The sequence below is a fragment of the Heliconius melpomene genome, chromosome 20, assembly GCF_056956725.1.
Source record: "Heliconius melpomene rosina isolate 202511_hmr_F chromosome 20, ASM5695672v1, whole genome shotgun sequence".
NCBI lineage: Eukaryota > Metazoa > Arthropoda > Insecta > Lepidoptera > Nymphalidae > Heliconius > Heliconius melpomene.
Genome location: NC_140408.1, coordinates 3,891,227 through 3,905,040, shown reverse-complemented (window position 1 = coordinate 3,905,040; position 13,814 = coordinate 3,891,227). Strand labels below are relative to the sequence as shown.

Genomic DNA, 13,814 nt, shown 5'->3' with positions numbered 1-13,814 from the left:
GTTCCATTGCCAGCATCGACACGTGTACCCTGTTGCACATGCATGCTAAACTAGCCATCTATATGCACAATAAGTTATTTAAACACGAATAGTTTAGATCGCGAAAATAGAAAATCTATTTCAATGTTACATTGTGAGCATCACGCATCTACTAATAGAAGACGATTTCAAATAATTCAATACCAAACAGGTTTAGTGCCATCAACCGTTTGTAGGTAAAGCATCGTAACAAAGGTTCCTCGCGCGGTGAGATGACAAAAAATCCGAAAAGGGACCCTGGTCTCGACGGGAAGCCAAGACTCAAGAGTGGAGGTGGTCCTTATCAAAAGTTTGAACAGCGGCAGAGAGGGGCGGGCTCGAGTCGCACACTACGCGCTCTACCGCAGCTGACTGGCCGCGCTGCGCCCGCGCAACTAAACACAATTCAAAATATGTTTTCAATTTTAGTGTTGAGGTGAAATATTTTTTTGTGATAGTGTTTTGTTTTGTGTAAGGTTCCCGGGATTTATTTGTGAAGTGTATTGAAAATTCTTCGATCAAGGTGATTATTTATATTCTTTTTTTTCTCTGTATATATATTTTTTGTAATATATTGGAGTGACCTATTGCGATGTGCGGTTTCGTTTTGCGGGTAACTAATTTCAACACTACGTCCGCCGTAAGTGTACTTTCACGCAGAATGGAATATATGTAATAAAAAAATAGTATATTGAGATATTAGTTATCATATTTTTTTATACATGAATATACAAATTCTTCAAATACCACGTAAGAGTGAAAATCTTTAAGATTCTGGCCTCATTCCTCGCTTATATTATTAAAATTTTATATATGTTAAACTATAATATGTTACTATAAAAAAAAATTAAAAAACATCTTATTAATGTTTAATTCTGCATAACACGCATCTATGTGTTAATTTTATGGCTTATTTCACCGTATAATTTCATCCGTGAAACTTTTATTATTTCAATATAATAGCATATTTTTTATTTAATGCAATTATATTCTTGTAAATGGCCTTTAACAATCACGATCTTTTAAAGCGTTTCAAAGTCGAATTACATTCCATTTAAAGTAGAACAAGATTTATAAATAAAAAAAAACAACTTAAATTTGTCGTAATGTTATTGAACGTAATGGCGAGAGTCGTTCGGTCGCGTTCATTTTTTAATACGATACAGTACTATATTATGTAAAATGTTTTAAAAAGAATAATTGTTATTATACAAAGAAGGTTATTATGCAAAATTAACATTTTATATAATATTTATTTGAGGATAACTGGCAAATAGGTCTATATTTCAAAGATTTTATATTTAGTAGTTATTTTTTTTTAATTGGCTGCATTTTTTACAATTAACAAGTAAGTCTAAGTATAAATAAAGCTTAAATAGTTTTTATTTATTTAAAATTATTACTTACATATAAAAATATTTTACATATAGTTGACTTGTACAAGTATATTATATGGATATGAACGCAAAATACGGTTTTCCGTTATATCTCAATGAATATCAGTTACAGAGAAAGCGTATAATTGATTTAGTTCTTACTTCTAAGGTCGTTATAAAGTGTGATAAGAAATATTTATAAATATGCCACTCACACAGGTATATTTACGAATATTAGAAACTTCCGCCCGTACGGAATAACTTGCAGATTTAAAATCTAGATCACTAGTTATCTAGTACGTATACATTATTTGTTCAATATATTAAAATATTATTATAATTTATGAAAATCTGCTATATCTACTTTAAAGCAAAAAAAAGTATGATATAGTGGCGTAGTTGAGAATTGGTCAAATGTACGAGTAAGCGATGGTTACATATATGGTGATATATTTATTGATATACATATTTGTAAAAAATGTTTATTGAGAAAAATATATAATTAGATATACCTATGTATAGTTATATATGTCATTGTATATATAATATAACTTCTATATACTAAAGTACTTCCATTAGTGTATAACAATTAACAACAAATATAAAACGACCAAGCGAATGCAATTCTGATAGAGCCTTTACTAAATTATTATTACTTAATTACATATAGCACGCCATCGATAAATAAACTAAGATTTCACTTGTGTCGCATAAAAGCACATAATAGCTAGCAATTAAGTGACGACACTAATGTCACAGTGTATTTAAAAAAAAATAATGTTTTAAGGCAATTTGTCACAGCATGGATTTCATGGGTGTTAAAGTAGGCGATGTAGAAACGTAACGCAGGTTAACTTTTACATGGAACTCGAGCAGGTAGATTTAGTTCGGAATTTTGAATACGGAATTTACTTTGTTTTTTGTTGTACTATAATAAAATAGCTTATTCCACAAAAAGTACATGTTTAATGCATTATAAAAGGAAACTTACTACTTAACTAACTAACTAATACTATTTACATATATTATTTATTTTATTTTGAATTATTTATTTAATTTATTTGTATATTTTTATTTATTTTAATTCCTTATTGTTAATCGTTTCTGTTTTAATTGTGTGAACCCCCTCCGGGTAAAAGCCTTCTCCAAAAAATTCCATTTTATTCTGTCGTTTGCCGTAAACATCCACTCATTTCCTGCATGTGCTACAATCTAGACGTTGACGTTAGAAACTTGACGTTAGAATCATATCAGACGGTGGTAGTAGATTCAAATTTATTTTATTATTATAATAAAGATTTATCTCTTGTTCTGGTTAATCCAAACTAACGCGAATTGAACAAATGGACGTTTTGTCTCCCCCGCAATATGAGACTTGGATGGGTGTTTAGATAGAGGAATAAAACATAATTATTAGTATAATATATTTTATACGTTTTGCGAAATAAAAGAATTTTCTTTCTTTCTTTAGTGTGGAATAACATTAATAATGTTAATAATATTATAATTGTTTTTGTTGATACTTATTTTTTTAATATGCAGCTTTTATTATTTGTTACAAATCGTAAGTCAGTACAAATATGTATATCTTACTTTTTCAGTTGTAATTACTTACTATTAATATATACCTAGCTCTTTATTCTTATTATACTTTTTTTAATGAAATAAAACTATATTTAAAATAAACAATATATACAGAAATTGTAAGAAACAAGCTGCACTCGAGAAACGCATATATTTCATTTAATTCTCTATAACATAATACGATGCCTTGGAGAAGTAGGTACTTGACCAGCAAAAAAAGGACCCATGTCAAATCAACTACCTGTTACTTAAGCCGTTGCAAAATTTACCTGAAACAATTATCGTTCACCTGTTAAATGCTCCATTGAATATATAACTTTTAAATTACAATAAACTACAGACAATTTGTAACTTATGAACATTTTATACATAGAAAATAAGGACGAAATGTTTTTTTGATATTATGCCTAATAATATCAAAAAAACATTTTTGTTGTAAACGACCACAATGAACTAGAGGTAACCTAGAGTTAAGACCTTTGGCTGACTTTCCATCTAATTTTGGGTAGCGGAGTTCAACGCTATGCCTTGTGTTATTAAAACATCAACGATAACGAGGTAATGAAAATTTGACATGTTTAATTTTTAACAAAAAATTATACATGTAAATAACAATGTGAATTCCACTTGAAAATAATCATTTCCTAGTCCGTAAAAACGATAAATGTCAAAATAATTCTTGATAAAACAAGTAAAAGTAATTAATAAATAAATTTATTAAACATTAAGTGAACTGAAGTTCTCGAGTTGAGAGCGGGAAAAATGAAATTCTTAAATATGATCAATTGTTCCTTAGAAATATATATTTGAAGAACAATTGCCGCATTTTGTCAATGAGTTCATGTAAAAGGGGGAAAGTAATGAGACAGGAATGGAACTAGATAAGGTTTAATTAGTCATAGGTAGAGTCATAACATAATTAAGTAACTTAACTTACTTTTAAATATGTGCACGTAATCTTAGCACACTTAATGTAAATAAACAAGCTTTTTAAATTCCATATTACTACCAAAAAATATGATCTTAGCTCTAGTTCTTAATGGAAGCTAGAGCACCAATTAGTGTATTGCAATATAAATAATTATAATTTATGTATTTTAAATTATATTTTTTTGCGCAAGTTAAGTCATTAATGCTAGGGGACTAATGGTAGGTGGAGCCTTAATTATGTTTATAGCTTCCTTATTAAATATTATACAATTTCTATAACATGCTAAATAGATAAAGGGAGCAGAGTGACGTGACACTCGATTTTCCTATTTTTACATATTTTCGAAATATTCGTTGGGTCAAAATTTACAGAAGTCCACCGCCATACTTTTTTTTATACGTATGCGCAAACGATCAAAATGTGTAAATATATACCGAAATAGTACCTACCTAATTTTAATTTTAAATACCTATCCATAACTATATTATAAATTCGAAAGTAACTCTGTCTGTCTGTCTGTCTGTCTGTCTGTCTGTCTGTCCTTTACGCAATCAGGGCCAAACCGCTAATTTAATTGTGATAAAATACTCATATAGAGATACTTGAGAGTCCCGGGATGAACATAGGATACTTTTTTTTTCTCATATTTGTAATATTTTCGATATATACCAATAAATTAAAATAATTAATTTGACAAGGAATTTATTCCGCCATGTTAATAACAATCATCGCTACGCGTTGCTAAGCAACGGCTTGCAAAGTTTGTTGTTTTAAGAAAACGTCACCCAAAGTGAGTTTGCTTAATGCATACATGGCGCGCGCTGATATAGATTTGTATACATTAACAAAAATTAGATGATTTCTATAATTTGATATTCATCCTTATGAAAATAAATATAATAGTCACTTTTAGCATTTCATCTAGATGGAAATTATAGTTTACTGTATAACATTCTAATAAATAATTAAGATGTCACTGATTCCAAATGACTAAGCCTACGAGTGGTATTGTATGACCGACGCGAACGGGCAGATGACTTTGATGATTTTGTAAATTTTTATATATTTTCGAATTACTATTATTTTTTATGTAATTATTTGCTGCTTATAATTAATTTATCTCAGTTCGGCTATCTATACCGACGTTATACACTTAAAATATCATAATTATAATCATTTGAGATTTTATTTAATAATGTTCGCAAAAATTTATAATTATTTAATATAGAAAAATGTTTAGTACGCGCGCACGGCAAACTTTAGGTACTTTTTCTAATATTAAGAATTTCCTTTAGTTACTTTTATTTCTTTTGTTTGTTCATTTCGGTTACTCAGATATTTTTTCTAATAATAAATCTCCGCTTATTATTATTTTTTAACTTATTTTAATTATTTAGGCTTATATTTTCGCGGCCGTAGCCGCGTCCGGGCCCACTAGTATAAATATAAAAATCAATCGATATCCATACCTATATTATAAATTCGAAAGTAACTCTGTCTGTCTGTCTGTCTGTCTTTTACGCAATCAGGGCCAAACCGCTAATTTAATTGTGATAAAATACTCATATAGAGACACACGTGGGTACCGGGATGAACATAGGATACTTTTTTTTTCTTATATTAGTAATTTTGTCGATATATACTAATATATTAAAATACTTATTAATTTGACAATTTAATCCGCCATGTAAATAACAACCATCGCTATCGTTGCTAAGCAACGGCTTGAAAAGTTTGTTGTTTTAAGAAAATGTCACCCAAAATGAGCTTGCTTAATGGCGTGCGCCGACTCAATTTTTTTAGCATATTTTAATCATTTAGGCTTATATTTTCTTACTAATTCTATTGAAAACTGAAAATAATTTCATAAATATATTTAATAGATATTCGTATAGTTCAAGCGGGCGTAGCCGTGTCCTGGTCCACTAGTTCAGTATATAAATATAATATACTATATGTAAGGAATTAACCCAGAATAATAGTCTACGCGTATCGCCAACTATTCGACATCAAGACGATTTAGTACCACCAACACTACCAATATTACAATATATATTTTAATAATCATGTCACGTATTTTATGCATAATTGAGTCGCTAGTTAACAATTAATACGCATAACTGCTTCTGTTTGATGGATTTATGTCGAAAACCAGTGCTTTATCAAGGTGACCAATTCGACACTAACAGTTTCATGTTATATAGCGCCAAGGTTAGATATCGTGATTAACGAGACCATTGCCAATTTGGCACTTTTTATCAATTTTTGTATGTGAATTTAATTATTTATAACAAAATTACCTTACACAGAAAATTTGTGAAGATTCCATTTACCTATAAGGCTATTTTTTTATCATCAGGTCGTCTTCAGATTTCCTGATTCAATTTGCTGGTTTTTTTTGAAATTCAACACCATATTTGACATTTTACAAGCAAAAATAAAGAATAAATCGAAAAAAATATCATAGGCTTTCGTATATTTAGCGGAAATCAACCAACCAGGAAGTTATTACGAAACTTATCGGGTATATTCTACTGTTCTGTTCAAATAATTATATGAGGTTTATGAACTCCGAAGGATAACACCTTTCAGTGTGCAGCCTGTAGACACGTGACGTAGGAATGAAAAACTTGAAAGTATCATAAATTATAAACATCCGGTTAGCCGTTAAAATTTTATTACGTACTTATAATTGGCAAAAAATATTGTCCAACGAGTGCTATTCTTGTTGTATTTGTTTGGTTTCATAATAATCATTGTTATAATGTAGAAAATCTTTTTTTTGAAGAATTAAGAAAATTAAGTTATTAAAAAGCAATATATAAAAAATATAATTATTTTTCATGTTAGTATTAAATTTTTTTATACATTTGTGACAACGGTTAAGGCCGAATCCCGTCAATATTTTTTCCATATGAGACTTCCTAATTTTGTTGAAATGTACATTAATATGACATTTTAATATATAAATATGCATATAATTTTCTGAACTTTACTAAATGTTAATAATGAGGAACTTTCACTATAATGAGACCTTAATTATATGGTCGCTTACACTGACAAATGCTTTACGAGATTGTAGATAAACAGAAATTTAAAACATAAATATTGTTAGTATATAGTGTATACTAACAATATTTACACGTAATAATTCAAATATAGGAATTTTTGTCATCTTGACACTGTATCCCGCACACAGCAGTGTAGGCAGCGGGAATCTAGTGTTACGACACTCTTTTCTCCATTTTCTGCCGACTCTTGGGTTTCCGCATTGCGTGTTGAGTGGCAGAAGCCAAGGCCGCGCTTTGCCTTGACACTATAGCAAACAAATGAAAATATTCAGTATTTAATTTTGTCGACTGGGGATCGAACCCACAATCAGTCGCATACTTGAGTCACTACTAGCCTGAATATTATAGGAGCTTTTATCAGTTAAACGTAATTATGTCTCCACATTAAAAGCTTTTATTACCTGTTCTATAATAAAAAATAATAAATTTGTGAACATAAACTCTGTTTATTATTGGTCAACATTGGTTGACATATATGAAATCAATATAGGAAAACAACCGGCATATAAAATTTACCCTCAAATGGGAATCGAATCTACAATCGTTCCGTTTACAGTCACACGCTTGTACCACTATTACTACGCCACGACGGCCTCAAACGTTAAATAGTAAAGTATCTTTTTATATATTCAAACGCATTAAACTCTATATAGAATAAATTACCAAAATGTAGTTCCGCAAAATTAAGCAATTTTTTGTGCAGAACTTAAATAGACCGTGATAGGATTTTGGCAGACTTGCCTTATAAGTTTACTACAAAAGATATCCTGTATCGAATAAAAGAACTGAAACAATTTGTTATTCCTTTGATATATTTTTTTTATTATTGCAATAATATGTAAGTAAAAAAAACTGGCAATATGGTAAATAAATATTGTTTGAAGCACTGCAAGCATATTAGAAAATATTCATCGGTAAATATCTATTTATTTAATTTAACATTCGTTTTACATTCTAGCTAGTTATTTTTAAATTTAAAGGCTTTAATTTTTTTGGGCCCCTTGTATTTGTATCAATATATTATATGAGCTATAAATGAATGTATTTTCTGTAATTTCGTTCATATTGTAAAATAAGAAAGTTTCCTAGACAAGTAAGAAGGAAGTCATCCGTCAGAAAACTATCATTTGCCACCTTAAAAGCCTTAAAAATTTCGAGGCTCAAGACTATTTACCATATTTGTAAATCTGGCATATTCGTATTGATCAACTGCTAAATTTGATCACACTAACGTCGTGTTGTAAACACGCTTGTACCACTGCGCCATGACGGCCTCGAAATACATACTATTAAGTAACAAAATAAATGAAATATTACTTCTACGCTTAACGTAGCTTTTATATGCTTAAGTTAATTAGTTTTTAGTGTTTAAATAAAGTAATAATATTTGGCAAAGCCTTATTTTATTGAAAAAGGCCAAGTAAGGTGAATGGCGCAATCCACATACGCCGCACTTCCGGAACGATTATAGGAATTAATTTACCATAACAAAATATTTTTGTTCAATCTCCAAAAATAATTAAATATTGATAAATCTTATAGTATTTTTAACATTTTTTAAGTGCTATTTATTCTGCATTTAGGAAAAAGAAACGTATAAAAAATTGACCGTAGCGGGATTTGAACTCGCGCCTATTGGAAACCGTCCAAGAGGCGAAGGTAATTCTTAGCAATTATCTTTAGGTAGCGGTAAAATAATTGTACAGAAATGCTAACAACATAAATAAGTTGTAACAATCGTATACGAATTTCGATATAGCTTGATGAGAACCTATGACTTAGTGGTCAGAGGCTTGGATGGTTTCCAAGCTGTTCCAATATATGGCTACGGATGAAGACAATTCATTCACAAACACTCAATTACATAATATTTACTTCGTAATTGAATTCTTTATTATTTAGTTTATATAAATATTGTTTTATTATATTTGGACAAATACCAAATACTTCAAATTACAATTATTAAAATTTGGACCCCATTTCTCAACATTTCAGGAAGTAGTTTACTCGTTTTTAATGGACCATCCTACTTTCACCACAAGTCGACAAAAATTTAGTTGCAATCTTTGTCATAAATGATTTTTTTTCTTTTGAGTGTCAAATGCCACCATGAATAAGGACTGCCCTGACGTGATATATTGCTAATACTAAAAAAACTGTGTCGGCTAAAACTGTTCTGAAAAACTTCGTCGAAGCAAACCTTCATAGTTGAGGGAAGCTCACACCAGCCGAATATTTTTGCTTTGGCTATTTGGTTAAGGCTTGGCGGCCGGAGGCCTATGGACGATAATTCTGCTCATTGCAAGCTGTGTTAATTAAGTAATTAAAATTTTATATCCAACATGTTATTTTGAAATATGTTATCATAAGTCCTCCAAAATGTCGTTTTATTTATCTAATATGTACGTTTTTTATTGGCAAATACTTCTTGATTTATATTCAACGAATAAAGTTAATAAAATTATATGCATATTAAGAAATACAAATACAATATTGAATTAAAAATAGATTTATTTTAATTTCTAATAAAATTAAATAAAATGTTTAACACACTTTCCCGAGCAAAAAGTGATTAGCGATCGAGCGCTTACATCATGGAGTTGCAGAATCGGCCTTGCGACACTGGTCGTTACCCCTTCTCATAGGCGGAAAAGAAATGTTATATGAGGTTAAGATATAAATACAAACTTATATTAACAGGTTCTAGAAGTGTACCATCAGTATCAATTCTTTTCTTTTGGAAGGCAAATTAAGTTATTCTACTTTACTCCCCTTTTCTCTTCTCTCTATCAAATACTTGCGTCATAGCTATAGATATATATTTCTTATTTACTTTCAGCAATCATTCTCTCAAAAGAAATATTCTGAGGAATATTTAATATCAATTAATGGATTGCTTTATTAGAATACCATAAAAATAACATATTCTAAGGACAGCTTTCTAAACATTTATTTTCAAAGACATTTGAAGAATTACGACTTCTTTCTTTAGATAGATAAATGTAACCTTTAAATATAAATTTAGGTAGGTTAGGTTAGGTTAGTTATATGTAATATACATAAGTAGCTAGTTAAGTATAGCAATTTACATTTAATTTATTTCCTTGTGTTGTCGCAATATATGTTTGTGTGTAATACTAAATTAGGTATTTACCAAGGAGCGGACGCAACTATAGAAGTTGTCATAACAAAACGGAAACACGATTGTGTTGTAATCTTTAACGCCACATGACACTCGCATGGTAACTCAGATGTAAAATGCTTAAAAAAATGCTGTAACTTCCACACAGTATGGTAAGCTGAGGGAACCTAGTGTAAAAACACCGGGTTCCCCACTTTCCGCCGAATTCTGGAGGCATGTGGAATGACGGACCTCAGAGCGAAGAAATAAAAATACCAAATTTCCGTCGTGTCAGGTTCGTCGTGGGTTCGATCCCTACTTGAGGAAATAAAATGTTAATTTACATTTATATTTTCATTTTGCATTTGCTCTGGTGTCGAGGCAAAAGTGGCGGAACTCAACGCCGCTCTACATGTAAAGCCTCCAGAATTCACCGGAAAGTGGGAAACGGAGTGTCTTAACACGTTCCTTCTACATACCCTGTTGTGTGCGTGATACAGCGTGAAGCTTATAAAAAAATATAAAATAAATATTTCATTTCCTCGAGTGGGGATCGACCCCACAACCAGTTGCATTTACAGTCACACTTTGTGCCCCTGCGCCAGGACTGGCCCCAAAACGGTAAATTATTTATTGCTTTATATTTATGGTGAAGCAGTTAAATATGCAATTAAAGTGTAAAACACTAAAAGCTTTGCATATTTCATCAATCTTAGAGAGAAACTTAAAGGAAAATTACACAATTTTCCTTCCAGCTATAATTTAATTTATTACACTTAGAGATATTGAACAAGAAGAAAAGAATCTAATTATATATTATTTTGAGATAGAGATAAAGGAAGGTGTTTTTAATCTCAATCTCAGGATTAATTGAAGCAAGTGTCATATTTATGTGTGAAGATAGTTAAATTACTCAGGCGAGAAAAAGGCTTTTAAAAATTATTTATTTAATTTTATAAACAACCTTTCTGTTTTAAAGCAAGTTGAAGACAGAGAATCTTTATTAAAATTTTATATAATTCAAAACAGTTAAATCAGCAAAATACTAAAACACTATTGTTCGATTCCGCGAGGTGCAAGTGCGGCGTCATCGGAATGTATCCTTATGCTTATGTAACTCCTCCCTCCTTAAGATGGAAGCTGATCCTGCAGGTTCCTGAAGCGTCCTCGCTGCTGGTTTCCTCCGGGACTCTGGGAAAATGCTCGTAGATTTTTCCAAAAATAACATTTATTATAGTAGTATATAATAATCATAGATAAGCTTGAAACAGCCAGGATAATACTCTATTTCTTTATTTTCTCCTCTTCTTCTAAGGTTTGGATATTATATGCAAGTTGATGTATATAATCGAGAGGTATATATTCTAAATCCTTCTTTTAGGTAAGAGTACCCTTTGTTACCAAGTATAAGGGTTGGAAATAAGGAATAACTAGGTTATATTTATCATTAGAAATGGAAGGAATTTCTAGGATGGAAATTAGGAAATGTTCTGTACTATATGCTTTCATCATAATAGACACTTTGATTTATTTATTTAAATAGGTTTAATGTTTACAAAATTAAAAACTACATATATTTTTTATGAATTAATAAATGTCCTTATTATAATTATAATTATTAGTATCGAATTACTATCGAAACTAAACCATTTATAGTACTATGTTTAACTCTAGGAATATGAATAATATATCTTTTTTTTTTGTTTTTTTATAAGTAAATCTAACTTATATTCTATTTTATTTCTATAAACCTTATATATCCTTTAAGATGAAGTATTCTCGCATACAACAAAATAAGTTCTTTAAAATAATTATATATTATTATATATAGTATTTATTTGTATGTAAAATTATTATATATAATATTTATCTGTATATAGAACTATTATATATAATATTTATTCGTTATTAAGTAAGTAAAAGCAAGGTTAAACATATCATTTTGTATAATAGTTTTTCTTTAATTAATAAAATGTAAATAATAATAATATAATAAAATTCCATTATGTATGGGATCTAGGGTTATTTTGGCTCTTGTGTGGAACACGAGGGACCTGAAATAAGATTAGGCCTTCGTAGCAATTTATAACGAACTCTATTAGAATTAGAGTTTGGATGATTTTTTATAATCTCCTTTATATAGTAAGGGTGCAAATTAATTATCTTATACGGACCTTTGAAATCTGGTATGGCTTTATCTCTGAGCGCCGTCTTAGCTACTTGCTCATAGACTGTTCCACCTACCTTATGTGGTTTTTTTATGTACTTCCTTAAAGATGATACTATTTTCTTCTTGGTATTATTTACTTTGGTAAATACGTCTTTTACCAATGTCCTAGTATTAGTTAATCTATTGTATACTCTGTATTTCGAGCTGGGTGTTATGTTAGGGTTATACTTCGAACTGGGTGTTATTTTAGGGTTAAACTGCCTAACTTGTCTGTCATTATCATTATATTTAATTAGTAAACCTTTATTTTCGTTATCTGTTTGGGAATGGTTAGTGTACATCGAGTTATTAGGAACAATAGTACTGATACTCGTACTGACAGTCTCTGATGTAAGCATCTTATGTCTGTCGTTGTCCGACTCTATGTTTTTATCGTTATTATTACTAGATACAAGGGGTACCTGCGCTGTGTTTTCACTAGTTTGTGCACCTACGTCTTGGGATATACTGTCATTTATAATGTCGTCTCTATTATTATTAGAATTTATGGTTGATAATGATTCTACATTTTTGTGAGATATTCCATTCATAGGAAAGGCGTCGGCTTTTATATTTTGTTTGCCTTTTTTATATATAGCATTATATGGTCGTAACTTAAATGTACCTATGTTACATATGGTTCGTCCTTCTGGATTGGTATTAATGACTTTAGTTATAAATTTTCCATTTTTAACATTAATAATAGCAGCAGGGGATGTTAATCCCTCAGACCAAATATAGTCGTCGTAGATATAAAATCCGTCAGTATAGTTTGTTTTTAACGTGATAAGTTTTTCACACTTTGGTTTTATTTTTATAAGTTTCTTATTATAGTCGAAATAAATAGGTATGTCGGCTGTCGCTGTATGTAGTATTTTATTTTTCAAATTAATATTGCTAGATAATGATTTTAATAAATCTAGACCTATAAGTCCTTTGTATTTAGGGTCGAAATCAAAAATAAGGAATTTATGAAGAATGTCAGTATTAAAGATTGGGGGTAAGGGTAAATTTACTACATGACTATGCTGTGTTGTCGCATGGGTTGTTTTTATTTCAAATGGTTCATATTCTACAAGATTTTGGAAAATAGAATTAAATATAACTTCTGGTGAAATAAGGGATCTAGAAGCTCCTGTGTCAATTAAAAACTTACCTTTAAATTCGGGAATTACTATGTAGGGTAAATGATCTTTATCATGATTATTTATTTTTACTATCTCTTTACGTCTGGGTCTATGCCTAACGTAAAATCCTGCTGGTTACTTATTTCGTCATTAACTGGTTCATAAGTATCCTGCTCGTCTGGTATATGTATATTATCATAATAATACTCACCTGGGGTGTAGTGTTGGGAATACTCATTGAGTTGTTGCTGCTGTGGCTCGTCTGTGTAGAAGAGTTCCTCCACTGCGAACTGCGGCTTCTCTGGTTTATTTGTTGACATAGTCACATCTGATATTTTTTGGGGTGGATTTATTTGCTGGTGAGGGATGTTACCTCT

General features: G+C 30.2%; 1 protein-coding gene across 2 annotated transcripts in view; it reads left to right on the top strand.

Annotated features, from left to right (window-relative positions):
• Window positions 1-347: 347 nt before the first annotated feature.
• Ptr (patched domain-containing protein) overlaps window positions 348-13,814 on the top strand; it is a 44,861-nt gene continuing 31,394 nt past the window's right edge. Inside the window, exon 1 of one of the 2 annotated variants that reach the window (XM_085205241.1) lies at window positions 348-541. The gene's annotated coding sequence lies outside the window, so the exon portion shown is untranslated. The remainder of the gene's footprint in view (window positions 542-13,814) is intronic. The other variant, XM_085205240.1, reaches the window with a different exon arrangement.